The sequence below is a fragment of the Mauremys mutica genome, chromosome 3, assembly GCF_020497125.1.
Source record: "Mauremys mutica isolate MM-2020 ecotype Southern chromosome 3, ASM2049712v1, whole genome shotgun sequence".
NCBI lineage: Eukaryota > Metazoa > Chordata > Testudines > Geoemydidae > Mauremys > Mauremys mutica.
In genome coordinates, this window is record NC_059074.1 from 84,394,790 (window position 1) to 84,422,410 (window position 27,621).

The 27,621-nt window shown below is 48.6% G+C and overlaps 1 protein-coding gene across 2 annotated transcripts in view; it reads left to right on the forward strand.

The window, feature by feature from the left end:
• FIG4 (FIG4 phosphoinositide 5-phosphatase) overlaps nt 1–27,621 on the forward strand; it is a 161,612-nt gene that overhangs the window by 121,970 nt on the left and 12,021 nt on the right. The gene's annotated exons all lie outside the window — the stretch shown is intronic.

Genomic DNA, 27,621 nt, shown 5'->3' on the forward strand with positions numbered 1-27,621 from the left:
TGGCGATGGGGCAACCACATCTGCACACAGTATTCAAGATGTGGGCTTACCATGGATTTATATAGAGGCAATATGATATTTTCTGCCTTATTGTCTATCCCTTTCTTAATGATTCCCAACGTTCTGTTTACTTTTTTGACTGCCGCTGCACATTGAGTGGATGTTTTCCAAAAGCTATTCACAATAACTCCAAGATCTTTCTTGAGTGGTAACAGCTAATTTAGACCCCATCATTTTATATATATAGTTGGGATTATGTTTTCCAATGTGCATTACTTTGCATTTATCAACATTGATAAAGTGATGTTTTCAAAAGATTCTTAAACTACAGATTAATTTTAAATGCTTCCAACTTATTTTCAAAAGGGTAATTAATATGCAGTTTGTTAGAATACTTCATTAAAACAGTTTGATTTAAAAATATATTATTTTCTGTCCCACTGTCTGGAGTGGCTCACGACTGAGTGCCTTCCTCAGGGCAGAGTGTCAAAAACAGGGCAGATACTTCAAACTGGAGGTACATTCTATCATTAGATTTTACCAAGCCAGTAACAAATGTGAGCTCCTAGATCACTGTAACAATCTTACCATGGAGTCACAATCAGTCCCTTTGGACTCTCCACTCTGTCTTGTCACCTAGACAAACTGGACTTAGTGATAAATGGTCACATAAACCAAAAATCACACCACATTCAGGTTGCTTCCAGTCCCACCAGACCAGTCACTTACCCCAGTTCACTTGGTACCCTAAGTCTTACACCAAAGACAACACCCCTAGCCAATCCTGTAATAAACTATCTAAAGGTTTAGTAACTAGGAAAGAGAAAGAGTTACATATTGGTTAAAGCAAGCAAACATAGATATACAAATGAGTTATCATCTAAATCGTAAGAGTGACCGAGTTGTAGAGACCTGTCAATTCAAATTCTCTTTCAGGGGGCCCCAGGTGATAAGCCCTAGGGATCTCTGACTTGAGTGTAGTTTCTCTGGCCCTGTGAGAGTTCACACAGCAACAGGATGAAAAATCTTCACATTAACTATTTTTATTTAACTCTTCCAGCATTCAAAGGAATGGGATGAGGCCTTCTGTACATACTTCACCGTGGGTGCAATAGGATCATTCTGTGTATTGTGATGATCCTTGATGGCCCCTCTAATTTTGACAGTTCTTCGGGATGGGTGGGGAGGGGAAACACTCTTCCCATCTGGCTTCACAAGTTTAGAGCAAACATTTTCAAAGTTATAAAGCAAAAATTTACATATTTCTTTATAGCATAGAATACAGACATTGCAAGTGAGGTTAGTGCATGCAGCAACTTACAAGTATTTCATCAAGTCTAAACATTAAATAATTCTTGTAAGACTAATACCTATTTTGAAATGGTCTGGTTTCCAGCTGTGAGTATGTCAGTTCTTAACTAATGCCTGAAGTCTTGGCAGGAGCTGGCACTTGATCTGCTAGCATCACACTTCCGTTTTCTTAAAAATAAAGAAAACTTATGCTGACAGCCCACCTTTGTATTAAAGACCTTTCCCCATATAGACACTTGATTTACCTTGATGCTAAAAAAAAATTATTTTGCACATTCTTGCCTTCAGAAGATAATGCAGAACTCTGGTGAAGTGGGAGACACCTCTAAACTTTGAAATAAAACTAGCTAGAGATGCTAAACTCAGCTTCAGAGAATCATAATTATTAGGGTTGGAAGGGACCTCAAGAGATCATCTAGTCCAACCCCCTGCTCAAAGCAGGACCAATCCCCAAATCCCTAAATGGCCCCCTGAAGGATTGAATTTACAACTCTGGGTTTCGCAGGCCAATGCTCAAACCACTGAGCTATCCCTCCCCCCCTCTCCATTTTAATAGGAGATATACCTATCTCCTAGAACTGGAAGGGACCTTGAAAGGTCATTGAGTACAGCCCCCTGCCTTCACTAGCAGGACCAAGAGAATTGTCTTTGATATTGCAAAAGTTAAAAATTAAGTGGGAGGAAGGAATTTGCAAGGGAAATTAAATCTGTTCAAAAATAACAAAATTGCTGTTTGTAGTGGGGTGCATTCACCTCTCGTGAGCGCCCTGTGGTCGAGTGTATGCAGGCCTGCACTTTGTCTCCTTGTAGCCCTCACTAGGCTTAGGTCCTCAATTAGTCCTGTAGTCTATCAATGGTCTCAGCCCTAGGGTCAAGCTGTATTACAGGGCTTCCCCCTGGAGGCAATGTCCTTGCCATCTCTAGGCGTTTCAGGCCTCAGCTCTCATGCTGGGCCACTAAAGGGTTCAGTTCCCCTTCTGGGATGCCTCAAAGTCCAGGCCACTTTCCCTAGGCTCACAGGAGGTGGGGGGACCCAGGCCTGCCCACTAGTCCAGGTCCCAGCCCATCGAAGCCATGCCACTGCTCTAATTCCCTGTGCCACTTCCCTGCGGCGTGCATAGAATCATAGAAGATTAGGGTTGGAAGAGACCTCAGGAGGTCATCTAGTCCAACCCCCTGCTCAACACAGGACCAACACCAACTAAATCATCCCAGCCAGGGCTTTATCAAGTCAGGCCTTAAAAACCTCTAAAGATTGAGATTCCACCACCTCCCTAGGTAACCCAATTCTAGTGCTTCACCACCCTCCTAGTGAAATAGTTTTTCCTAATATCCAATTCAGATCTCCCACACTGCAACTTGAGACCAGTGCTCCTTGTTCTGTCATCGGCCACCACTTTGAACAGCTCCATCCTCTTTAGAACCCCCCCCTTTTAGGTAGTTGAAGGTTGCTATCAAATCCCCCCCTTAGACTTCTCTTCTGCAGACTAAATAAACCCTGTTCCCTCAGCCTCTCCTCATAAGTCATGTGCCCCAACCCACTAATCATTTTCATTGCCCTCTGCTGGACTCTCTCCAATTTGTCCACATCCTTTCTGTAGTGGGGGCCCAAAACTGGACACAGTACTCCAGATGTGGCCTCACCAGTGCTGAATAGAGGAGAATAATCACTTCCCTCGGTCTGCTGGCAATCCTTCTACTAATGCAGCCCAATATGCCATTAGCCTTCTTGGCAACAAGGGCACACTGACTCGTATCCAGCTTCTCATCCACTGTAATCCCCAGGTCCTTTTCTGCAGAACTGCCGCTTAGCCAGTCAGTCCCCAGTCTGTAGCAATGCATGGGATTCTTCCGTCCTAAGTGCAGGACTCTGCACTTGTCCTTGTTGAACCTCATCAGATTTCTTTTGGCTCAATCCTCCAATTTGTCTAGGTCACTCTGGACTCTATTCCTACCTTCCAGCACGTCTCCCCAGCCTAGTGTCATCTGCAAACTTGCTGAAGGTGCATACATCCCATCATCCAGATCATTAATGAAGATGTTGAACAAAACTGGCCCCAGAACAGACCCCTGGGGCTCTCTGCTTGATGCCAGCTGGCAACTAAACATCGAGCAGTTGATCACTAATGGCCCTGCAATCACATCAGCCAACTCCCTAAGAACCCTCGGATGCATTAGATCCATCCCCATGGACTTGTGCATGTCCAGCTTTTCTAAATAGTCCTTAACCTGTTCTTTCACCACGTAGGGCTGCTAACCTCCTCCCCATAGTTTGCTACCCAGTGCAGTAGTCTGGGAGCTGACCTTGTCTGTGAAGACCGAGGCAAAAAAAACATTGAGTACTTCAGCTTTTTCCACATCATCTGTCACTTGGTTGTTACCCTTCTCATCCCTTGTTAGCTGCAACTCCAATTGTGGTTTGGACTTTCTGATTACACCCCTGTGTGCTTGAGCAATATTTTTATACTCCTCTCTGCAACATCTTCACCCTTACTTCAGGACCTTTTCCTGATGGAGTCTTAGCAACCAGCCCAGAGCTCCTCCTCACTCTCTCCAACATCTGCCATCACTGCCCTGTCCGAGATCCTGCAGCTCCCTCAGCCAGCCACACACCATCCATACACCATCCAATACAGTGCAGTTGCAAAAAAAGCTAATATCATTCTGGGCTATATTAACAGGAGTGTTGAATGTAAGACACAGAATGTAATTGTCCTGCTCTGCTCGGCACTGGTGAGGCCTCAGCTGGAGTACTGTGTCCAATTCTGGGTGCCACACTTCAGGAAAGATGTAGATAAATTAGAGAGCCCAGAGGAGAGCAACAGAAATGATAAAAGGCTTACAAAGCTGACCTATGAGGAAAGGTTTAAAAAACTGGGCATATTTATTCTTAAGAAAAGAAGACAGAGGGGATCTGATATGTTTTCAGATATGTTAAGGGCTGTTATAAAGCGGACTGTGATCAATTGTTCTCCATGTCCACTGAAGATAAGACAAGAAGTAATGGGCTTAATCTGCAACAAGAGTGATTTAGCTTAGATATTAGGAAAAACTTTAACTGTAAGGGTAGTTAAGTTCTAGAATAGGCTTCCAAGGGAGGTTGTGGAATCCCCATCATTGATTCCCATCATTGTAGCTATCCCTACATCCCCCTAGACAAATTAGAGGATTGGGCCAAAAGAAATATGATGAGGTTCAACAAGGACAAGTGCAGAGTCCTGCACTTAGGACGGAAGAATCACATGCACTGCTACAGACTAGGGACCGAATGGCTGGGCAGCAGTTCTACAGTAAAGGACCTAGGGGTTACAGTGGACGAAAAGCTGAATATGAGTCAACAGTGTGCCCTTGTTGCCAAGAAGGCTAATGGCATTTTGGGTTGTATAAGTAGGGGCATTTCCAGCAGATCGAGGGACGTGATCATTCCCCTCCATTCAGCACTGGTGAGGCCTCATTTGGAGTACTGTGTCCAGTTTTGGGCCCCACACTACAAGAAGGATGTGGATAAATTGGAGAGAGTCCAGCAGAGGGCAACAAAAATGATTAGGGGGCTGGAGCACATGACTTATGAGGAGAGGCTGAGGGAACTGAGATTGTTTAGCCTGCAGAAGAGAAGAATGAGGGGGGATTTGATAGCTGCTTTCAACTACCTGAAAGGGGGTTCCAAAGAGGATGGATCTAGACTGTTCTCAGTGGTACCAGATGACAGAACAAGGAGTAATGGTCTCAAGTTGCAGAGGGGGAGGTTTAGGTTGGACATTAGGAAAAACTTTTTCACTAGTAGGGTGGTGAAGAACTGGAATGGGTTACCTAGGGAGGTGGTGGAATCTCCTTCTTTAGAGGTTTTTAAGGTCAGGCTTGACAAAGCCCTGGCTGGGATGATTTAGTTGGGTTTGGTCCTGCTTTGAGCAGGGGGTTGGACTAGATGACCTCCTGAGGTCCCTTCCAACCCTGAGATTCTATGATTGTTTTTAAGAACAGGTTGGACAAACACCTGTCAGTGATAGTCTAGGTTTACTTGGTCCTGCCTCAGAACAGGGGGCTGGACTTGACGACCTCTTGAGAGCCCTTCCAGCCCTACATTTCTATGATTCTATAAGAAGACTGAAATCTTACAGTAGACTATTGTTAGGCAAGAAGATTTTTTCCTCCCAAGAATTAGGCAAGCACAGATAATACTGAAGGGGGTTTATTTACAGTACTGAGAAGACTGACAAACAGCTTTAAAGATATGGTGCTATAGTGGCCAGTTATGTATATTTTGTATTACTTTATTTGCATTTATTTGTACATACAGAGACAGACATTCTTACAAGTTAAGAGAGAACCCTGAACAAAGATAAAAATAAGAACAGTACATACATATAAAGGTCATTTTAATTGCATTAAATGTTTATGACTACCTTGCGGGAGAAGGAGGCGGGGCGAGGTTACAGGTTTGTAAGTTGACTTATACATTTTTTCGATTTTGTATAACAGAGTTCCCCACACTTGCTCCACTTGTAAAATAGGGTGCAGCCCCCTGGTGTATCTTGAGATGAAGAACTGGAGCTTGCTTTTAAATTTAGGAAGAGCCTTGTGCAGTGGCTGGCTTGCTGACAGCAAGATTTTACATTTAAAGTGTTGTTGCTCCTTTTCGGCCTGAGTGGCTTGTCAAAGTTTGGGACCCTGGGATGTTCCAGGTGGAAGTAGAAATTGATGGAGTCCGGGATTTCTTTGATGCAGTCATATTTATTTACAAAGAATATACAGAGCCCTGTGTCTCTGAATGGCGAAAGAACCAAGAACAAAAAGGAACAGTTTCTGAGCTTACAGTCCGCAAATCTCTTTAGCCAACACCAGACCCAGAAGCTCTCTCCTAGCTTTTTCCAGTGTCATGCTGTGCTTACAGGCTTCTCTTGGCTCTCTTGCCTCTCCCTCTCTCTCTCTGTTCTTGTCTGTCCTCAGTTTTTGTGTGTTCTCTTCCCCCTCCCCGCCACACACACCCCTTCCCAAAACATTACTGAGCCAAAAGCTAGTTCACATACACCTTTTTTTCCTCAAGTGGGAGCTTTTGCTTATAATTATGTTAATTGAAGGATGAGTTCACACATGTCAATCTCAGTGGAGTTTTAACTCGACCATAACAAGGTTTCACTCAGCACAGAATAATATTTTGTCCAAAATGGTATTCAGCTTTGTTGTATGCTAGCAGTGCAGTTATAACCAATAAACTATGGGTCACTTGTTTCATAAGACTGAATGATATGAAGACCTAATATTGTTGTATTTATTAACTCACATCTAAGTGACCAGTAAAGCACTTACCTTAACAAAATACTTCAGACATCTTTAAGTAGATCAACAAAAAACCTTGTATGCCAATGCATGAACTTGTGTATATATATTTTTTTTAAATTATAAATGGGTTTTTAAAATACTAAATAAAGATTTAGTAAAGATATCAGTAGTTGCAAAGGCTATGTTTTGGTGAGAATGAAATTTGAGATTTGAAATATTCGGAAACTTAGGACACCGTAAAAAATTAAAATAACTACAAACTATCCTATTCAGTATTGCTACCACAAATATTCAAAAAATGTGAGGCCCCAAAAGTCTTGATGCTGGCTTAAAAATCATGAGATTTTTAAAATAGCACATTTTGTATTCTGATATTTTACTTTCAAGTTTTTCTTTGCAACCATGAGGGCTAGAAATAAGGTTTTTGTTTTCGAAGGAAAGTTGAGATTGTCATGTGATTACTTGACTCCAGGAGCTGGGGCTTTGAGAAAGCCCAAATACCTCAGAACTCACAATAGCTGGCAGCACTTCATCATATGACACTTGAGAAAGAGATTTATCTTTTGGCCTCTGTAGATTGCTCTGGAAAAGCATGATCACAGTTCAAGAAAACTTTGAGGCCACTGAGATTACAGAAGAACATGCCACATGGCAACAGTTGCTTTCAGCTGCAGTGCTTAAGCAAGAGTGCCCCTTTGGTATATAAGAGAAGGTGCTGCTGAGATGGTATTCTCCATGAAAAGATAATGGAGCAAATAATTAAGCAATCAATGTGCAAAGACCTAGAAGATAAAATGATAATTAACCGCATGGATTAATTAAGAACAAATCATGTTAGACCAACCTAATAGTTTTCTTTGACAGGATAACAAGCCTTGTGGATAAGGGGGAAGAGATCGATGTGGTGTAGCTTGACTTTAGTAAGGCTTTTTATACTGTCTCATATGACCTTCTCATAAACTAGGGAAATACAACCTAGATGGAGCTACTATGAGGTGCGTACAAAAGTGGTTGGAAAGCAGTTCCCAGAGAGTTATCAGTGGTTCACAGTCAAGCTGGAAGGGCATATCAAGTGGGGTTCTGCACAGATCAGTTTTGGTTGTGTTAATATCTTCATTGATGATTTAGATAATGGCATAGGGAATACACTTAAGTTTGCGGACGATGCCAAGCTTGGAGGGGATTGCAAGTGCTTTGGAGGATAGAATTAAAATTCAAAATGATCTGGACAAACTGGAGAAATGGACTGAAATAAGTAGCATGAAAATCAATAAGGACAAATGCAAAGTACTCCACTTAGGAAAGAACAATCAGTTGCACACACAAAAAATGGGAAATGACGTAGGAAGGTGTACTTCAGAAAGGGGTCTGGGGGTCATAGTGGATCACAGGCTAAATATGAGTCATTCCATTCTTTCAGAGAATAAACGTATTCCCTATACTATGGAGCTCTGAAAAGGGTAGGTTAATATGAGACAGTATTCCCCCATGCATGGTAGCTTCTCCTGGAAAGAGGCAGAGAATTCTCCTACTCTTCCTCACCCCCTATAGGTACAATCTCCACATATGTTCTGGACAACGGGACAAGGAAAGCCCTCAGAGCAGCTTTTCCATCCCCCATTCTCTCAAGACCCTAGAGTTGAGCCTATCAGACCTCCCCTAACCTGAAGTGAGGGGGGCATTTTTGTAATAAATATATAAGCCCTTACGTAGTATCACTTTAAGCAAATAGTCTTTTATTTTCTGTTTTCTCTGCTGCACTTTTTTTTACAATAAATCTCATTTTATCCAATTTTAATTGCATTTTTTTTTGAGGGAAATGTTGACTGTATCCATTCTTGAGAAGTTATTTCTCTTCACTTCCAGAAGAAGGTAGTTTCCTTTTTGTGTTCTACTGTTGAGTTGCAGGTTTGAGACAGGAGGGATTTTTGTGCAGGGGATACTAACCTCTTAGAGCATACAGTTGAAATAGCAAGAGCATCCAAGTGTCAGATTTTATTAGGTTTATAAGCAACAGATTGTGAGAGAGATGGCTCTCAAAAGTCTGTTATTGCGATGAGCTTAACTAACGTGAAGTAAAATAAAGCTGATGTGTCGTTAGACCATAAAAATATTCTCAGAGAGATGAAGTTCTAATATAGTACCATGATCAAAGCAATTCTGAAGACGTTCTTTTTTTTCTTGCATCCAAAGGGAAATACTCACAAACTTGTTGTACTTGATAGTGTTTGGGAAGTTGGAGAATGAGGGTAATATGAATTATTTTGAAAGGCAAATATGGTATTTAGAGCAGTATAAGATGAGAGAAATGATCAACCTTCTTCTACAAATGGAGTCTTCTGCAAAGACAAATGCAATATGTAATTAAGGAGGGTGGGTTCAGGGGAGGTTTTGTTATCGTGAGTATAGGGAGTTAGGCTATGATGTCCCAACTTATTATGTAAGTGTGGGGCAGATGTCCAGTGCAGGTGTTCCATGGGGAAGGGACAGAGTGACCAGATAAATGGCTTGGTAAAGAAGTTAAAAGGCAGGTGTTTGTTGTTAGAATGGAACCCGGGGACAGGGGGAGGGGAGCTGGGGCTTCTGTGACTGGTATGGCAGGGGGCCAATCCCCTTCCTTATAGGCCCCCTTAACCCTCCTTTGAGGGGGAGGGATAAGGGATGGGGGACCAGGATGGAAAAAGGGGTGGGGACTGTCAGAAGCCCCTGGATAGATAATTGAAATTATCATAGAGCTACCTGCACTGTATACTTTTATCTGCCAGGTAGTCCCAGATATCTAATAATAAAGTTGCAGCCTGATTAAACCATATCCAGTGTATCCTGTCCTCCTTTCAGATAGCCAGACAATAGTGTAACTGCATATGAGAATCTGTTTTCTTGGGGTTTTTTCCCTGTTTTTTTTTTTGTTAAGAAGCTAGCTAAGTCTCTTGCCTAAGTCTCTAATAACCTCTTCTTAGCCAGAACTCAGAACCAGAACTCCATCCTCATCCTCCATGACCTGTCAGCTGCCTTCAACACAGTTGACCACACTTTTCTTGAAATCTTGTCTACCCTTGGCTTCAAGTGACTCCAGCCTCCTAATTCTACTGCTCTAAGTGCTTCATCATGGTAGCGTATCCCCTCCAACGTTCTGTGGGGATTCCACAGGGCTCTGTCCTTAATGCCTTTCTCTTCTCCATCTACATTTTATCTGTGTAATCTCATCTGGAAACACAAATTCAACTGCCATCTCTATGCTGATGGCTTACAGATCTAACTCTGTGCTCCAGATCTGTCGTCTCCTGTTCTAGCTAAGATCTCTGTATCTCTGACATCATCTTGGGGATGTCTAGATGTCAGCTCAAGATCAACATGATTAAACAATACTTAATCTACTTACTCCTCATCAAGTCTTCTCTGCTAGCTCCTTTCTCAGTAACTATGGACAAGGCCACTATCGTGCCTGTCACTGAAACCTGTAATCTACATGTTATCTTCAACTTGGACCTCTCTCAAGATCCTGATGTCCAGGCTGCATCTAAATCCTGTAGACTTTTTTCTAATAATAATCTAGATAAGACATTTCAAAAACATTATTTCTAATGTGACAGTACCACTTTAAAGAATAGCGGTAAGAACAAATCAATGAGTTTTATATCAATACTTCATTAAAATTACAACCTAGTTGCCTTAAATGATTTTACTTAATTTTTCATACAATCTTGGGTTTCTTCAGTACTTTGCATTTTTAATATCTATAGGTTTATTAGTACAGTGCTCCATTTCTTGGAGATCAGAAAACAAAATCATTTTTATGTTTGCTGAGTAAACATTGCATATTATCACTGCAGCATAGTTACACTGAAGATAAGATTATTATTGAACTTGTCATCTTTGAGTGAATTAGAGTCCTGCCAGTTGCTAAGCTTTCTTCTGTTGTTAAGAGGCAGAAGAAGATAATTGATTATATATCCTTGAAATGATCACCTACATTTACTTTTAATGTTGGATTTATGGTAGGAAAAGCAGATGAATGGTCTCTTGATTCTGCTGTATGCTTAGTAAATGGAAGATGAGTGAATGTAACCACTAGACAGGTGGCTCTGGTAACTATAATACATAGATATCTCTCATGTTCTCAAACTTACTGATAGCTTTGCCACACAACACTGTATTTCCTATTCAGTATTCTGTTGACCCACGTGTGTTGGTGTCACTGTATTTTAAAGATAATTTTATGGATAAGTAATTTTTCTCACTTCATTTGCGTACTTCCTCTTTTTCACTCGGTATTTTAAAATAGACTGCCACTCTGTACTGTACAGAGACTATCTGTAAATAGTCTGTCAATCTCAGGAGAGATATATAGATATAGTGAGAATCTACCTATTTTCCTAATCATTTTTTCTTCCTCTCCATATTTCTGTGTTTCTCAGGACAAAGGAGGATGAAAGGAAGGGCAGAGAGCCCCTAAACAAGGAATTCTAAAAAGAAAAGTATTTTTCTGCTTTATTCTTCACTGATATTGCAGGCTCCCAAGTGCAAGAGAGAGAATAGTAACTCAATCACTGAATTTTCCTCTGTCGCCACTCCCCTAAACTGGATGAAATAAGCATCTCCTTTTTTGTAAGAGGTTGTTAAAATATTTAAAAGTGTTACTGAAACTCACATACAGGCCAGAGGGAAGGGCTGGTCTTGTGATTGAGTTACTGAACTCAGGAAATATAAGTGACCATATTTACTCATCTTGCAAAGCAGGCTGTCTCCAGCACATCAGACTGCAGCATTAGGCTCAAACCTTTGATCTCTCCTTTCATTCCAGCCATTGCCAAGTACTGTACCATAAAATTCAGGCTCCTTTTTTTTCTTCCACTTTTCCTTTCTTTCCCACAGTTTACTATCTTAATCTTTGATTGTCTAGCCTGGACTAAAATTCTTGACACTTTCTTTTGACCTGGCCTCTGTCCCATGATCTTTAGCAAGGTCCTAGTGATGTTGGTAGTTATCTTTTTTTGCCAGAAGATTCATGTAGACCTCTATCTTGACTACTTTCTCATCAGTGCACAGCTTGTGAATTCTTCAGAAATTTCTTTGAAATGTTATCACTGCTCAACACCTAAAACATATGGTTATAAACTTAGACTCCAGATAAGCAAGACCCTCATTCTTTCAAGTGTAGTTAATGGCCCTTCACGCTTTCCTAACACAAGTCCTGTCTGGGTGCTCTGTCCCATCCTGGTGCATCTTGTGTGTCACCTAAGTGAGGATGACCATATGACTTTCAGAGAGTTTTATTCCAGCTGGCACAGGGTGAGCTGGACCTTTCAGAGGGTTGAGGGCTCAGATCACCCTGTACTAGTTTTAGTTAGCTTCCCTAGGTGAGGGCAGTGAGTGAAGTAATCTAACAAGGAGTCAATTGACTAGGAACTGACCTTGCTAGGTGATAAGAAATGTTTCAGGGAGCAGGAAGACTCCTGCAGGAGACCCTGGAGCAGGGTGTCTCCTAGATGGGCTGCCTGCTCAGCGTGGAGACTAAGAGCTGAGAAGGTCTATAGTGAAGCCCAGGAGCAGGAGAGACTTGTTGGGCTTTGATGCCTGGGAAGAGGTGGGTTTTTGGGATTAGCCAGAGGGCTAAATCACCTTGCCTACTGTCTGACCAGCTTCCTGCTGCTGGTGAGAATTCACTGGATTTTGTGGTGGGGGTAGGATTAGATCTCCCTGAACACCAACTGTTTGACAGGAGTTTGAGTGAGTTAGAAAATAAGGGACACCTGCTTCCATCCCAGCAAACACAAAATGTTATTAGTTTGACTTATCCCCTCACCAGTCAATTGAGAGCTGCGGACGCTGCAGTTCAGGTTTCAACCTACTGAGCTATCACTATCCTACTGTAGGCTTACGTGGGGCTTTCCTACATATATGTTTTGTATCACTTAAACAGTAATCTATTTAGAAACCAATCCACCCACAAGACCACTTTAACTGTGTTGGTTCTAAACTGATATAGTTGAAGTGGTACAAAAACTATGCTGTCCAGCCCCTCGTGTTATGTCAACATATTGAATAGTATCAGGCCTAGTACCAATTCCTGTGGAACCCCACAAAAATAACCTCCTTAGATAACTATGTATTGTAAAGGTTCTGGGTGAATTCAGATTGACACCACATTGACCAAAGTCTGTAGCTGCAGTCTGTGTGAGATAAGCTGTCATGCAATAAGAGCAAAGGTCCTCTCATGGATTGGTAACTGGCTAAAAGATAGGAAACAAAGGATAGGAATAAATGGTCAGTTTTCAGAATGGAGAGAGGTAAATAGTGGTGTCCCCCCGGAGTCTGTATTGCGACCAGTCCTATTCAACATATTCGAGTGATTGCTCCTATGCATTCCAGTTAGGTGTGCGCGCTGCGTGTGCACGGCTTCTCCAGAACATTTTTACCCTAGCAACTCCGGCGGGCCGGCTGGCGCCCCCTGGAGTGGCGCCGCTATGGCGCCTGTTATATACTCCAGCCGGCCCGTCCGCTCCTCAGTTCCTTCTTACCGCCCGTGACGGCCAGTTGGAACTGTGGAGTGCTCTTGTCCTCCACTACCCTAGCTCTCGCTACTCTCGTTTGTATATATAGTTCGTTTATAGTTAGTATAGATAGTTGTTATAGTTAGTTACTTAGGTTTTAGAGTTAAGGTTAGGGGGGTTTCCCCTCCCTTTCCTCCCCCGGTGCGGGCTCATGCCCAAGGCACTGGGCTTTAAGCCCTGTGCTATTTGCCAGAGGCCTATGCCGGTTGGAGACCCACACGACGCCTGCCTTCGTTGCCTCGGCGAAAGTCACCGGACGGACAAGTGTGCGATCTGTTCCGCCTTCAAGCCGAGAACGCGTAAGGAGCGGGACTTTAGACTTAAGCAGCTCCTTATGGAGGCGTCGCTCCAGCCCACGGCACCAGCCGAGCCGGCACCGAGAGCCTCATCGGTGCAGAGCGCACCGCGGCCCCGCAGCCTCAGCCAGCGGCACCGAAGACCCGGCACCGCTCGCTCTCGCCTGCTAGAAAGCACAAGCTAGCGAAGGCAATCGCTAAGTCTCGAGCTGAGGACTCAGCCAAGACGATTGTGCCACCCGCGACTCCCGCGGTGGCCGTGCGCAAGGCAGACGCCAAGCCGTTGACTCTGGCGCCGCAAGGGCCGTCGAGTCCGGCACTGCCACGCTCCCCGGCACTGTCCGCGGTTGAGCCAAGACTCCCGTCGACGCCGGAGGCATACTCCTCCGCGCGAGAGCTGATTCAGCTCATAGAGGCACCGAGTCTCCGGCCCCCGGCACCGCCGGTGCGGGCTGTCGCGTTGGCAGGGAAGCCGGCGATGATGATCCGGCCGCCCTCCCCAGACCGACGGCACGGATGACGCTCCCGGTCACGCTCCCGGTCCCGACGCAGGTCGCCATCCCGCCGCTCCCGATCTCGGCACCGCTCGCCGTCGTGGTACCGTTCGCCATACCGCCGCCGGTCGCAGTCCCGGTACCGGTCATCGTCCCGGTACCGGTTGCACTCCCGGCACCGATCCAGGTCCCGATCGCCGTCGCGTCGGCACCGAGACTCCCGCAGCCGCTCCCGGCACCGCAGATCCGGCTCCCGGTCGAGCTCCCGGTACCGGTCGAGCTCCCGGCACCGCGGTGACCGATGGTCCCGGCCACCGTCCCGGCACCGTGCGGACAGACACCGTTCCTCTGTGCCATCTGAGGATAGGCCACAGCCGTCAGCGGTTCAATCCGGCACCGCCTCAGCACCTCCTTGGCCATCCCGCCCTGCATCCGTAGCTTCCAGCGCTGACAGCAACGGGCTACTGCCACCGACCCCGCACGCCCAACCTCAGGGGGCTCAACAGTGGGGCTACTGGGTTCCCTGGGCCCAGTACGAAACGCAGGGCGTACCGTTTCCCCCAAAAGACTCGGGATCCGAGCGCAAAGTCCCCGAGGCGACGGTTAGCCGCCCGCCCCCGTCACCTCCACGCGAGTCCTCCGTGCCACAGGACCGCCAGTCCTCCATGCAGCCCGACCCGACCGAGGCACAGTCAGCAGCCCCTGCGACGGAGGTTATTGTGCAGGCCTTGTCCTCATCATCATCTCCGGACGAGGCGGTGGCCGGGGCTTCAGCTAAGGATCCGCCGCCCATTGACCTAAAGGCCCACCAGGACCTACTTCGCCGGGTGGCGACGGCCATGGATCTCCCGGTCGCGGAGGTCCAGGAGGATGAGGACCCAATTACCAATGTGGTTGGCGCAGACACTCCCGTGCGTGTGGCATTGCCGTTTGTCAAAACGATCCAAAAGAACGCCACCACACTATGGCAAACGCCCGCGTCCATCCCTCCCACGGCCCGAGGGGTCGAACGTAAATACTCAGTCCCCCCCACAGGCTATGAGTACCTTTACACTCACCCGACCCCGGATTCGTTGGTCGTCCAATCTGTCAACGACCGCGAAAGACATGGTCAACCTGCCCCCGCGCCTAAATCCAAGGACGCTCGGCGCATGGACCTGCTAGGCCGCAAGGTCTACTTGGCGGGCGGCCTGCAGATGCGCATCGCCAACCAAATGGTCCTCCTCGCCAGGTATGTCTAAGACATCATGACATCCCTGGCGAAATTTACAGAGCTCCTGCCGACAACCGCCCGCCAGGAGTTCTCGGCGATGCTGGACAAAGGGAAGAAGTCTTCTTGGTCTTCCATCACGGCCGCCCTTGACGCAGCGGACTCGGGTGCTCGAACAATAGCCTCAGGAGTGACGATGCGGCGCATCTCCTGGCTGCAATCCTCCACTCTGCCACCGGAGGTGCAGTACACGCTGCAGGACCTGCCGTTTGAAGCACAGGGTCTCTTTTCGGAAAAGACCGATTCCCGTATTCAGACCCTAAAAGACGGGCGCATCGCCATCCGCACCCTTGGCATGCACACGCCGGCTCCGCAGCGCAGGTCCTTCCGGCAGCAACCGTCCCGGTCCTTCCCGCAACAGCATTACCGTCCATATACTCCCAGGCGTCCGGCCCAAAATCGCCGCCGTCCGTCTGGTAACAGACGGAACCAGGGCCAGGCCTCCTCCAAGGGCCCTCAGGGGTCCAAGCAGGCCTTTTGATGGGACGCCCAAGGACGGCCCATCACTCTCCCCATCGGATCCTCCCCATTTGTTTTGCAACCGCCTCTCCCATTTCTTTTCGGCGTGGTCCCAAATAACAACGGACAACTGGGTGCTTCGAACAGTCCAGTCGGGATACCGCCTTCAATTTGTTTCGCCCCCACCTTCCCACCCACCCTCCCTGTCCCTCTTCAGGGACCCCTCTCACGAGCAATTCCTCTTACAAGAGGTCCAGACTCTGTTGAGCGTGGGTGCCATAGAGGCAGTGCCTCAAGACAGGCGGGGCAGGGGATTCTATTCCCGATATTTTCTCATCCCCAAAGCGAAAGGAGGGCTGCGTCCTATCCTGGACCTTCGCGAGCTGAACAAATACCTGCTCAAGCCCAAGTTTCGCATGGTCACCCTGGGGACCATCATTCCCTCTCTGGATCCGGGAGACTTGTTTGCCGCCCTCGACATGAAAGACGCCTACTTCTATGTCGCGATCTATCCTCCTCATCGGCGTTACCTCCGGTTTGTGGTCAACAACGCACACTACCAGTTCGCCGTGTTACCATTCGGACTCTCCACCGCACCGAGGGTGTTTACCAAATGCATGGCGGTGGTAGCCGCAGCCCTCCGCCGTCGTCAGGTACACGTCTACCCGTATCTCGACGACTGGCTAATTCGCGGACAGTCCCAACAGCGGGTAATGAGTCAGTTGGCAGACATACTATCCCTCTTTCGATGCCTCGGCCTGCTTATCAATGCCGAGAAGTCCACCTTGATTCCATCACAGTGGGTGGAGTTCATTGGAGCGGTTCTCGACTCCTCGTTGGGCCGCGCCTGCCTACCGCATTCTCGGCACCTGACAATGGTCTCCCTCATCCGGGACCTCGGCAACTTCCCGACCACGACGGTGCGGTCATGCCTCCGCCTCTTGGGCCACATGGCATCGTGTACGTACGTTACCGCGTATGCCCGACTCCACCTCCGCCCGTTCCAATCTTGGCTTGCGTCGGTGTACCGCCCGAATCGCGACCCCATCGACATGGTGGTCACCGCCACCAAGCCGACCCTCGAGTCCCTCCGCTGGTGGCTCGACCCGGAGGTCGTGTGTGCTGGAGTCCCGTTCCACCCTCCTCGCCCGTCCGTCACGTTGACCATGGACGCCTCGGCGCTCGGTTGGGGAGCTCACCTGGGCGACCTTCACACCCAAGGCCTCTGGTCGCCCCAGGAGCTCGCTCTCCACATCAATGTACGCGAGCTGCGAGCGATCCGCTTCGCCTGTCACACCTTCCGCTCCCACCTGCAAGGCCGCTGTGTGACAGTGTTCACGGACAATACAACAGCGATGTTCTACGTGAACAAGCAGGGCGGAGCCCGCTCCTCCCCCCTCTGCAAGGAAGCGATGCTCCTGTGGGACTTCTGCGTGACCCACTCCATTCACCTGGAAGCGTCCTTTCTTCCGGGAGTGCAGAATACGCTGGCCGACCATCTCAGCAGGTCGTTCCTCTCCCACGAGTGGTCTCTCCGTCCCGACGTCGTGCACACAGTCTTCCAGAGGTGGGGGTTTCCCCAAGTAGACCTATTCGCGTCCAAGGAGAACAGGAAGTGCCACCTGTTCTGCTCGTTCCGGGCTCACTCGCCGGGCTCCCTGTCGGACGCCTTCCTGTATTCCTGGAAGACTCACCTCCTCTACGCCTTCCCTCCATTCCCGCTCGTACACCGAGTGCTCCAGAAGCTTCGGAGGGATCGCGCCACCGTCATACTGGTGGCTCCGGCCTGGCCGAGGCAACATTGGTACACCCTGCTGCTCGAGCTCTCCGTTCGAGATCCCATCCCCCTTCCGTTGTGGCTGGACCTCATCACCCAGGACTTCGGCAGACTCTGCCATCCGAACCTGCAGTCCCTCCATCTTACAGCCTGGTACCTGCATGGTTGACCCACGCAGAGAGGGACTGTTCGGCGTCCGTGCAGCAAGTCCTGCTGGAGAGCAGAAAGCCTTCCACTCGCTCCACCTATCTGGCGAAATGGAAGCGGTTCGCGTTCTGGTGTGACCAGCGAGGCCTCAATCCGTTCGTGGTCCCTGTCCCTACCATCCTGGACTACCTCTGGTACCTTAAGGAGCAAGGTCTTGCGGTCTCCTCCTTGAGAGTTCACCTGGCAGCAGTGTCCGCCTTTCGTCCATCCGTGGAAGGTCGGTCCATCTTTTCCAACCAGATGGTTTCCCGCTTCCTTAAAGGCCTCAACCGCTTGTACCCGCCGGTGCGGCGTCCTGCCCCGACCTGGGATTTGAACCTCGTGCTGGCCAAGCTGATGGGTCCCCCCTTCGAGCCCTTGGCCACGTGCTCCCTGCTCTACCTCTCCTGGAAGACTGCCTTCCTCGTCGCCATTACATCGGCGAGACGAGTCTCTGAGCTCCGTGCTCTAACGGTGGGTCCACCGTACACCGTCTTCCACGGGGACAAGGTGCAGCTTCGACCACATCCGGCCTTCCTCCCTAAGGTGGTGTCGGCCTTCCACCTCAACCAGGAGATCTTCCTCCCGGTCTTCTTCCCGAAGCCGCATGCCTCGCCTCGGGAGCGGCAGCTTCACACCCTCGACGTCCGCAGGGCCCTCGCGTTCTACATCGAGCGGACGAAGCCCTTCCGGCGCTCGCCCCAACTCTTTGTAGCAGTCGCCGACCGCATGAAGGGCGAGCCGGTCTCCTCACAATGGATTTCCTCCTGGGTTACGCAATGCATCCGAACATGCTACGAGCTTGCTCGCGTGCCACCATGCCGCCTCACCGCTCACTCCACGAGAGCGCAAGCCTCATCGGCCGCCTTCCTGGCCCATGTCCCCATCCAGGACATCTGTAGAGCGGCCACCTGGTCTTCTGCCCACACCTTCGCCTCCCACTACGCGTTGGTGCAGCAGTCAAGAGACGACGCAGCCTTCGGCTCTGCGGTATTACACTCCGCCACGTCTCACTCCGACCCCACCGCCTAGGTAAGGCTTGGGAATCACCTAACTGGAATGCATAGGAGCAATCACTCGAAGAAGAAAAGACGGTTACTCACCGTAGTAACTGTTGTTCTTCGATATGTGTTGCTCCTATCCATTCCAGACCCGCCCTCCTTCCCCACTGTCGGAGTAGCCGGCAAGAAGGAACTGAGGAGCGGACGGGCCGGCTGGAGTATATAACAGGCGCCATAGCGGCGCCACTCCAGGGGGCGCCAGCCGGCCCGCCGGAGTTGCTAGGGTAAAAATGGTCCGGAGAAGCCATGCACGCGCGGCGCGCACACCTAACTGGAATGGATAGGAGCAACACATCTCGAAGAACAACAGTTACTACGGTGAGTAACCGTCTTTTATGCAGCTGCAGAGTCCATGCAGCTGGTTAGTGTGCGGCATGCTAGTCGGCTGCGGATTTACACCCCAGCATGCTGCACACTAACTCTCTATCTAGACAAGCCCTTAAATTCTGCCCCTCAGAAACCTTCCCAGATGGTCCTTCCACCCATTTGCACTTAAAAGGTTGGATATCACAGCACTCAGCTTACATGAGCAATGAAGCATGTGACCCGCTACTAGTTAATGTTTACTTTTAAATTTTATAAATGTAATCACAAACTAGCACGTTCTCAAAGAGAGAACAAGATTTTCTCTTTAAAACAGTGTTCAGTAACATTAAATGCAACTCAGTTTGTTTATACGTGAATCACAATGTGAATCAAAGTGTTCCTGTGATGTCAGATGAATTCTAAATGCTCCAGGTTTTTGCCTAGCTATATAGATTGAATTAGTCTGTAGAAGAATATCTTACTTTGATCAAATATTTGTGCTGTGGAACCTTCTGCATTCTGATGTGAGAGTGAACAATAAATATTAAATTTTGAGTCATGGCATTTAAGTGTGTGTAGAAAACAGTCTTCTGTTCCTTCATGAGTAGAAGATCTGGATCCTAATAACTATTAATTACTTAATTTAAAAAGACAGATACTAAAAATGTAGTTAGATAGAAAAATAGTTTCAGGGTTCAGTTTTCAACTGTAGGCTCCTTGTCAAGACATCCTACTCCAACACTGAATGGTCATCTCAGTGGTTCTGTGTGTCCATGTTAGTTTTAGATATCAAGGTGTCGGTTGTTGTGGCGTTTAAATACAGAGGGGCTCCATTTGAAAATTGGGTCCTGGATACTTGTGACTGTCTTCATTAGGTTCTGAATAAGAAATAACATATCAAATCTTACACCATACATTTATGCAAAGAGTTTGACTTGTACCTGTATTTCTATAGAATGTTGTATGTATAGAATACAATATGCTAGATTAATTGAATCAACAATGTGCAGAGCCTAGGAACCTTCCCTTTTTTTTAAACAAAAAGACACCACACAAAACTCTGAAAAGTATTATGATGCTATGAAACACTGGCTCAATAGGACCTCAACCTGTTTAGGACCTCAAGGTGTAATTGTAATACAAATAATAGTTCTCAGTTTGTCTATACTGCAGTGCAGTGGTTTTATCCAGTTGTATACCACGTATTTACAGCAGAATGTAGCAGAATGTTTCACAGGAACAAAGCACAAAATGCTTGTGATGGGATTACTATGAGTTTGTGCCTACAGTTTTCTTTCATGATTTCAAATAGGCCTTCTTCTAAATTATTTTCTCATTCAGATTATCTCGATTTAGCCAGGGAACTGTTCGGTCACTTTTTATTACAATGGTTACTATGAAAATGCTTTGCAATTTTATTTTTTAATCAAGCTTTCAAATTTGTTTTGGCAATGTGACCATATTTGAGATTTAAACATATTAAAATTTATTGACCATATGCAGTATTCTGTTTGCAATGTATTAAATTACATATTTATTGAAAATTTTGGTTTGAACAAATACTGTTAAATACTGCAATGAATCTAGTTATTTCTAAATTGTGTGTTATGGTAGTCTCTTGATTTAGATTGTTTTATTAGTATTAAAAGTCTAATCACAGTCACAATATAATAAAACAATTACAGCTTGGCCCATCTCACTCTGAACCTCTGATCTCTCAGCTTTAGCATCTGACCGTCAAAATTTTGGATGGAAATTCCTAGGTCTGTTCTTCAGGCCATCCTGCCTTCTCTTATCTCTGCACCTAAAGTATTGACATGCCTTTTTATAATCTCCATCCATCTGCTGATCTGGGACTTCTGTTTCCAGCCTGTGGATAGGATCATTCAATAGTTATTGATCACAAATATTTAATAATGTGGGGCATCCCTTTCAAAAAAGAGAAATCGCACGTATCAGATAAGTGTCGAATTTGCAAGGCATTTAAGCCGAGGACAAAAAAGGAGAGGGACTTTTGCTTAAAGACTCTCCTCATGGAGGCGGCTTTGAACCCTCCGTCCTCGGCACCGAGCGCCGACTGCACCGCCAGCAGCGCTCCTCCGGCACCGGAACGCACCGGCACCGCTAAGACACCATGGCACCGGCCTTCTCCAGCGCGGGGCTCTGTTCGACACCGATCCCTCTCGCCAAGACAGAAGAGGTCGAAGTCTTCTACTTCTTCGATGCCTCCAATGACTCAGACTCAACCCCGTTCGGACCGCCCGGCACCTACACCTGCTGCGGCACCGAAGGCTGTGGTACCGTTGACTCCGGTCCCAAGAGGTCCGTCGAGTCCGGTCCCGGAGAGCTCCCCGCCTGTGGTTGAGCTTACAGTCCCGTCTACACCTGAGACGTTCTCGGCTGCAAGGGACCTTATCGCTATGACTGAGTCTGTCCTGCCTCAACCCCCGGCACCGCCGGTGCGGATACTACATTCCAGGGGCAAACCTGCGATGATGACGCCTACCTCAGTTGGCTCAGCAGGCCGGCACCGATCTCGATCTAGGTCCCAGCGCCGTTCGCCTTCTGAGGGCCGCTCGCGGTCCCAGCACCGATCGCCATATCGGTACCGGTCGTACTCGCGGCATGGATCGGTATCTCATGCTGCTGAATACTCTTGGCACCGATCCCGGCACCGAGACTCTCGCAGCCGTTCCCGACGGAGACCATCGAGATCCAGGTCAACCTCCCGGCACAGGGCCAGTCGCAGGTCCCGGTCTCGCTCTCGGCACCGGTACGGCTCCAGGCACCAATCCCCGGCACCGAGAACATCACCAAGGCAGGAGAGGTCCTCATACTATCGCTCGGTCCCCCCCGGCCATCCAGACACCCGTCCGTGTCTTCACAGGCGGATAGCGCGTATGCCCAGGACGCTGATGTGCCTGCTGCACTGTTCCACGAGCCCCGGGCGCAGGATCAGGGACCTCAACAGTGGGGTTTCTGGACACCGTGGACATATCAGGCCCAAGGTACACCCCCAGGTCCGTCGGGCTCTGCCACCGCAGAACATCGGGTGCCAGAGGCAACAATAAGCCGTCCTCCTCCCTCTCCTGTAGAGGAAGTGTCGGCCCAACCTCAGGACTCTCAACTCCCCGGCGAGGCACAACCCTCCCACCATGACGAGCCCTCGACCGACCCACTTGTCCCGGGTCTCTCCTCCTCTTCCTCCCCGATGAGGCTGTAGCCGGAACCTCATCTGTCGGCCCTCCCCCAATCGACCTGCGTGCCCACCAGGACCTCCTCAGGCGTGTTGCACAAAATATGAACTTGCAGGTCGAGGAGGTACCGGAGGTGGAGGACCCAGTGGTAGACATTTTGTCGTCTGATACCCCCACGAGAGTGGCTCTTCCCTTCATTCGGACAATCCAGGCCAATGCCAACACGATCTGGCAGTCTCCGGCCTCTGTCTCACCTGCTGCATGTGGCGTGGAACGTAAATATATGGTGCCCTCCAAGGGCTATGACTATTTGTATGTCCACCCCCCACCTTGCTCTCTCGTTGTCCAGTCGGTTAACAAGAGGGAGCACCATGGACAGCAGGCTCCAGCCCCTAAATCTAAAGACGCTAGGCGCATGGACTTGCTGGGGCGCAAAGTCTATTCCGCAGGGGCCCTCCAACTCCGCGTGGCGAACCAACAAGCCCTCCTTAGCCGCTATAGCTATAATACCTGGGCGGCGGCGGACAAATTTAAGGAATTGCTCCCCCAGGACTCCTGTCAGGAGTTTGCGGCTCTCCTAGATGAAGGGAAAAAAGTGGCTAGAACTTCCCTACAGGCTTCCCTAGATGCTGCAGACTCAGCGGCCAGGACACTAGCTTCAGGGGTCACTATGCGACGTCTCTCATGGTTGTAGGTCTCAGGCCTCCCCCCAGAGCTCCAATATACAATTCAGGACCTCCCCTTTGAAGGACAAGGTCTCTTCTCGGACAAAACTGACCCTAGGCTGCAAAGCCTTAAAGACAACAGGGTCATTATGTGCTCGTTGGGAATGCATACGCCAGTAACACAGCACAGGCCCTTCCGCCCTCAACCACACCGCCCGTACCCTCAGCCCCGGCAAAGACAAGACCTTGCCAGAGGACAGGGCAGGACAGGTCGCCGACGGCAGTCGGGCAACCAAGGGGGCCAAAACCGAGGTCCCTCCAAACCTCCCACAGGGCCGAAACCTTCCTTTTGAAGGTGCGCCCGATGGCGTTGTACCAGTTTCTTTAAAGGATCCATTCCCGCCTTTCTCCAACCGCCTCTCATTTTTCCTCCCTGCATGGTCCCAGCTAACTTCAGATCGCTGGGTCTTATGCATGCTGGAATTTGGGTACCACCTCCAATTTATTTCACGCCCCCCCCTCCCACCCACCCTCCTCGTCCCTCTTCAGGGACCCTTCTCACGAGCAATTCCTCCTTCAGGAGGTTCAGGCGCTCCTTGCCAAAGGAGCCATAGAGGAGGTGCTAGACCACGAGTGGGGCAAGGGGTTTTACTTCCGCTACTTCCTAATCCCCAAGGCAAAGGGAGGTCTCAGACCCATCCTGGACCTGCGGAAACTCAACACATTCATGATAAAGTTGAAGTTCCGCATGGTATCCTTAGGGACCATCATCCCATTCCTGGAGACTGGTATGCCGCCCTCGACATGCAAGATGCCTATTTCCACATAGCCATCTACCCACCTCACAGGAGGTTCCTCCGGTTCATAGTCAACCGACAACATTTTCAGTTCGCGGTCCTCCCCTTCGGCCTCTCTACAGCTCCAAGGGTATTCACGAAGTGCATGACTGTAGTCGCCGCCCACCTCCACCGCTGTCCGATACACGTGTTTCCGTATCTGGACGATTGGCTCATCCGGGGGACCTCCGAGGTGCAGGTGACCCATCACGTCCGCATTGTCAAGGACCTATTCCTACACCTAGGCCTACTGATCAATGCGGAAAAATGCACTCTGGTTCCCACACAGAGGATAGACTTCATTGGCGCTACCCTGGACTCAAACCTCACCAGAGCCTGCTTACCGCTGCCCCGGGTTTCAGGCAATGGTGGCCATCATCCGGAGTCTGCAAGCTGCTCCGTTAACTATGGTTGGCACCTGCCTGGGTCTCCTGGGTCACATGGCGGCCTGCACGTTTGTGACAAAATATGCCAGGCTAAGCTTCCGTCCCCTCCAATCGTGGCTCAACTCAGTGTACCGACCCCGCAGAGACGCCGTAGACATGATAGTCACCATTCCCCCGAGCATCTTAGACTCCCTCAAATGGTGGCTGACCCCCTCCCACGTCTGCACAGGGCTGCCGTTCCATCCACCCCAGTCCTCGGCATCCCTGACGTCAGACGCATCATCTCTCGGTTGGGGTGCTCACCTCGGTCATCTACGCACTCAAGGCCTTTGGTCACTCCAGGAACTAGCCTTGCACATCAGTGTCCGGGAGCTGAGAGCAGTCCGCCTTGCTTGCCAGGCATTCAAACAGCATTTGCAGGGCCGTTGTGTGTCAATATTCACTGACAACACGACAGCCATGTACTATATAAACAAACAGGGTGGGACAAGGTCCTCGCCCCTTTGTCAGGAGGCCGTGCGACTCTGGGACTTCTGTATAGTCCACTCCATAGACCCTGTAGCGTCCTTTCTCCTGGGGGTTCGGAACACGCTGGCAAACCACCTCAGCAGATCCTTCCTCTCTCACGAGTGGTCGCTTCGCCCGGACATTCTTTCGATCTTCCGAAAGTGGGGATTTCCCCGGGTAGACCTATTCGCGTCCCGCGAGAACAGGAAATGCCAGATGTTCTGCTCCTTCCAAGGCCTCTCACCGGGTTCCATGGTGGACGCCTTCCTTATACCGTGGACGACGCACCTGCTATATGCATTTCCACCGTTTCCGCTCGTCCACAGAGTCCTGCTCAAAGTATGCAGGGACAGAGCCCGCTTGATCATGATCGCTCCAGTGTGGCCCCGGCAACACTGGTACACCATGTTGCTGGACATGTCCATAGCGGACCCCATCCCCCTTCCGCTTCACCTGGACCTGATAACTCAGGACCACGGCAAACTACATCACCTGGACCTACCGTCCCTCCACCTCACAGCATGGCTCCTGAGTGGTTGACCCAGTCCGAGTTGCATTGCTCCGCCCCAGTGCAACAAGTGCTCCTGGGTAGCAGGAAGCCTTCCACTAGAGCAACATATTTGGCCAAGTGGAAGCGTTTCACGTGCTGGTGCGAAGCACGGCACGTTCTCCCAACCGAGGTTTCCATTCCCACCATCTTGGACTACCTTTGGTCTCCAACAACAGGGCCTAGCACTGTCATCTTTGAGAGTACACTTGGCGGCCATCTCTACCTTCCACCCAGGAGACACTGGCCACTCGGTTTTTTCCCCATCCTATGGTATCTCGATTCCTCAAGGGCCTGCAGTGTCTATACCCACAGGTCCGCCGCCCCGCCCCGGGACCTTAACCTGGTTCTCACCAGACTTATGTCGCCCCCGTTTGAGCCGTTAGCAACTTGCTCCCTCCTCTACCTCTCATGGAAAACCTCCTTTCTCGTGGCCATTATATCAGTGAGACGAGTTTCCGAGCTTCGAGCTCTTACGGTAGACCCTCCCTATACTGTATTCCATAAGGACAAGGTGCAGTTGCGACCACATCCGGCCTTTCTCCCCAAAGTGGTATCGGCCTTCCATGTTAACCAGGAAATCTTCCTTCCTGTCTTCTTTCCGAAGCCGCATTCATCCCACAGGGAGCAACAACTGCACTCACTCGATGTCCGTAGAGCACTCGCTTTTTACATCGAGCGCACAAAACCCTTCCGCAAAACCCCACAACTCTTCATTGCGGTGGCTGAGCGGATATGAGGGGCTTACCCATTTCCTCGCAGAGGATTTCCTCCTGGGTGACATCCTGCATCCGCACATGTTATGCTTTAGCTCATGTTCCACTGAGCCACATCACTGCGCACTCTACCAGGGCTCAAGCCTCATCTGCCGCTTTCTTGGCTCACGTGCCTATACACGAGATTTGTCGCGCAGCTACCTGGTCCTCGGTCCATACCTTCGCCTCCCACTATGCCCTGGTCCAGCAGTCCAGGGATGACGCAGCCTTTGGCTCCGCAGTTTTACACTCTGCGACATCTCACTCCGACCCCACCGCCTAGGTAAGGCTTGGGAATCACCTAACTGGAATGGATATGAGCAAGCACTCAAAGAAGAAAAGACGGTTCTTCTTCGAGTGATTGCTCCTATGCATTCCAGTTAGGTGTGCGCGCCGCGCGTGCACGGCTCTTCGGAACATTTTTACCCTAGCAACACTCGGTGGGTCGGCTGGGCGCCCCCTGGAGTGGCGCCACTATGGCGCAGGATATATACCCCTGCCGACTCACCTTTGTAACTGTTCTTCAAGATGTGTTGCTCATATCTATTCCAAACCCGCCCTCCTTCCCCACTGTCGGAGTATCTGGCAAGAAGGAACTGAGGAGCGGTCGGGTCGGCAGGGGTATATATCCGGCGCCATGGTGGCGCTACTCTAGGGGGCGACCCAGCCGACCCACTGGGAGTTGCTAGGGTAAAAATCTTCTGACGAACATGCACGCGCGGCGCGCACACCTAACTGGAATGGATATGAGCAACACATCTCAAAGAACAACAGTTACAAAGGTGAGTAACCGTCTTTTTCCCAGAGAAAGTGTCCTCCTTGATGAAGCCATAACACTGTGCAATGACTGTTGCTGAGTGGTATGGAGACAAGACAATTGAAACAAACAGGATTACTGCTCAGTAACCTTCCCATGTCAAGGGTACTCTCCCTCAGTCTTCAAAGATTACAGTCCTGCCAATTTCAGTTGCTGTGATGGGACACAGGTAGACATATCAAGACATTCCTTCAGGCAGACATATGAAGCAGTGCAGTGGTGAACAACATGTTCTCAGTTAAGAGTTTTTGCAAAATACTAAGCTTATTCAATAGAGTAGTTCTTCACAAAGAGTGTTAGTAAAATGAGCAAAGGGTTTAAATTAAATGATTGGATAAAACAAATACGGTGCAAACATTTGGATCATAACATGGGTTTATCAATCAATATTGGCACGTACAAACATGTAGTTTAAGTATTTTTTTTGCATATTGCTGTTGCTAGGTGAAAAAATTAGATTTAGTTTGCTCAGTGCTCAAAATGAAATCATTTTGCTATCTAAACCCCATCATGTCTAAGAGAAATGGCTGTTGACTCAGAGTTTGAGAAATGTCAGCTCTTTAGAAACAAATCAATTAATAAGCAAGGCATCAAATTTGTTCAGTTTGCTTTTTTAGTTTATTATTTTACTTGAAGTAGGTATGTATAAGTAAGCAAACATATTAGGTTATGTGACTCCTTCTGGTTTAAGATAGTAACATTGGGTGAATTAATTTAGTGTAGCTGTAGTATTTCCCCTTTCCCTTTATGATCATATACGTTCAGATTTTCAAACTAGATTACCTAAAGATAGATGCACAAATAAGTCAATGAGTTGTGGATGGTGTGAAAATTAAGCTATTTATTTAGGCACCCAAAGATTAATTTAAATGCCTAACATTAGATACCCATTTCTGAACAGACTTCTGAAAGGATCT